Source organism: Myotis myotis, unplaced genomic scaffold (genome assembly GCF_014108235.1).
Source record: "Myotis myotis isolate mMyoMyo1 unplaced genomic scaffold, mMyoMyo1.p scaffold_m19_p_13, whole genome shotgun sequence".
Taxonomy (NCBI): Eukaryota; Metazoa; Chordata; class Mammalia; order Chiroptera; family Vespertilionidae; genus Myotis; species Myotis myotis.
The window spans coordinates 21358987-21362111 of record NW_023416317.1 but is presented as its reverse complement, the minus strand read 5'-3'; the positions used below and the strand labels follow the sequence as shown (position 1 = coordinate 21362111).

General features: G+C 42.8%; 1 pseudogene; it reads right to left on the bottom strand.

Annotated features, from left to right (window-relative positions):
* Nucleotides 1-299: 299 nt before the first annotated feature.
* On the bottom strand, nucleotides 300-1864 carry LOC118668665 (annotated as a pseudogene).
* Between the last annotated feature and the right edge of the window lie 1261 nt (nucleotides 1865-3125).

Sequence of the window (3125 nt, the reverse complement as noted above, 5' to 3'; positions counted from 1 at the left end):
CAGAGTACAGCATGAATAAGACAAGTCCTGTATATCATTTGGTCCTTGCTGCAGTTTGTGTTCATCTCTCAGAAAGCAAAAGAATCCACTTGATGTTTCAATAAATATCAAATTAATGGTTACAAAAAACGTATCTTCCCCGGGCCAGAGATCCAAGAAACAGCAGTTTTGAGGAATGATTCCCCGCATCGAGTGAGTCCTCCTTTAGTCCAATGAGTCGATGTCAGGAATGTTCCTTCCACCTCTGGCTATGACCCTGTCTCACTCCTGCTGCTGCATGAACTACATGAGGACTGCTTTCATGGGGTCTGGTGGTAGTGATGGACGTACTGCCGGCTGCTAAGGGTGAGGTGAGACTGGGGATCAACTGGAATAAGGGAAAGAAAATCCAAATCCGGCAAATGTGATGACGTGCTTGATATTGGCATGTGGTGGAATGGTACTGTGTAGTCTGTTCATGAAAGTGGAATAGCAGCAGGATCAACTGATCACCCTGGGCACCCTCATACATGAGAACCCCTTTGGTTGGGCTGCCCTGTGTTTCTGACATACTAGAGATGCACTTCCTTTTGGCAGGAGGTACTTCCTCTTCATCAGAAGAGCTTTCTGTGGTTCAGTCAATAACATCTGCTTTCTTCTTGCTGCCTCATTGTCTAGTCACTGATCAAGCTTATTGAGGACACTTGAACTTTCTATTTTTGTACACGGCTGGCTGGATACTCTCATAGTTCCTTTCTTTGTCTCATTGGACACCAAGAGCCATCTTCTTAGAATTTGATCTCATCCACATCAGAACAGTCACTGAGAATTTCCATAAAAAGCCCATCTAAAATTAGACTTTCATACGCAGGTTTTTTTGTTTTGACTTTTGTCACACACAAGACAAATCCAGGTGGGCTCCTTCTCATGCATTTGTAGATAAAGAGCAGCGTCAAAACACTAGAGGGCACATCAAGGATACCTGCAGGCTAGCTGTGGCAATTTCACTATCAGGATCTGCAGTAAGTTTTTCTTTAATTTTCCAATTTCTGATGCCCAAGAAATGGAACTCTGGTTTGGCACAACTGAAAATAACCTAACTAATCATGTAATGTTCAAAGGGTGTCCAGGGTGCCTCCGTTCAATCTCATTTTTAGGTGGTGGTGCATAGCCAGGTAAAGGAAAAAGTTTCCCATTTACTTTTATACATAGACTGTTGGGATAGTTACCTTCCTGAGGACAACTTATTTCTGCTAAGCAAAGTCTCTGCTGAACTTGGACTGTATAATCTCTCCTACCGACTGGCAAAAAAAAAAATCTCTGGATATGCATCTCTCTCTAACTAGTTGAAATGTCAGACCAAAAATAAAAACTTCTCTTGAAATTATTGAATACTGCTTTGAACTCATGGGCTTGATGAGAACATCAGAAACATCATAAAGGGGCAAGGTTTTTAACTGCACAGCAGTCTGGACAAGAGGAATTGGGGGGATGGCTGCTGCATCTGAAATGTGTGCTTAGTAGGTATCTGGATGCAACACAGAACAAATGGAGGCACGGGTGAATAAGGTGTAACTGAAGTGAAAGGCAACATGTGGATTACAGCCACAGCCTCCTCAGGCTCTACAGGTGATGAGCTTCCATCCAAATTGAAAACTGATGCTTTGATTATGGCTAAATTAGAAAGTCCTTCAAGAGTCCGTGGGTGTCCATGTCTGTACAATTCTTAGATTTCAGTCTGAGCCGCAGGGCTGCAGCCGCCCTTCAATAAACGCAGCACCCTCTTCAGGAGGTCATGCTTGCGCCTACTTTTATCTCATCCAGCAAAGCCTAGTAACACTTGTAGCCCAAGAACCATATTCCTCAACCCCTTGAAATCTGCCATTTCATACCACCTGTGGGCGCCACTGCCACCACAGCACCCCATCCCGCTGACACCAGTGACACTGCCACCACTAGGGCAGCCACCTCCAGCACATCTAGCACTGGGTGCTACTGAAGACACTGCTGCCAGGCCCAGTCCAAGCTTTGCATTTTTAGGATAAACCCAATAGCATAGGCCTTGGATTATGTTATCTTTCTCCTCCAAGGAGCTGTTATGTATGCTCTTGGCAGGCATCAAGGGCTTTAGAAATTCAGGATGAACTTGAGCCAGTTTTAGGCATTGAGATGATTGAAAGTTGGTTTGCAGAGCCTTCCAGGGCTGCTCTACTTTCTATTCATTCTTACTCCTAAGGCAGCCATTCAGGTTTCTAGGTCCACATGGCAAGGAAAGTGACCAGGGCTCCTCTGTGGTAGTCCCTGAACTTTAACTTTAGTCCACCCCCGGCAAAAATGTCTGGAGTATTATTAACACTCTCAGCTCTCTCTTCCAGAACTAGCAAATTGCCCCTGGAGAAAGTAGCCCCAAACACTAAGCTTTCTGCATTATATTTTCTTCCAAACCATGACCTGGTCATTCTTTATTAATCCCTGAAAGGCTTCAGTTTCCTTATAAAAATAAAGAAACTTATTATTGTTATCATCATTATTTTATTCAGCTTTTGTAGCTGTTCTCACTGGGAGGGTTGATCTGAATTACCTAATCAGTCATTACCAGAAGTAGAAGTTTGTATATTCTCAATGAGAAAAATAAATATCAAGTATAGAAAGATAAAACATATTTATGTTAAAACAACCCATAGGTCACCACCTTGGTAAAGAAATAAAACTATCAGTGTGTCCTCCCTCAATCACATCCTTTTTTCCCTCTGTGATAACTAACTCCTACCTTGATCTTTGTGTTAACTTTTGCTTGCTTTTCTTTAGTATTAGCATCTATGTATGCATTCCCAATTTCAATGCTTAGTGTTGCCTGTTTGAATTTTATATACATGGAATCTTATTAAATATATTTTTGGGTGTCTCACTTCTTTTGTTGTTGTTAATCCTCACCTGAGGATATTTATCCCCCATTGATTTTTAGAGAGAGTGGAAGGGAAGGGGGGAGGCAGAGAGAAACATGGATGCGAGAGAGACATATCAATTGGTTGCCTCCTGCATACACCCTGACCAAGGCTGAGGATTGAGCCTGCAACCAAGGCATGTGTTGTTTACCAGAATCGAGCCTGAAACCCTTCAGTCCGCAGGTAGACACTCTAACCACT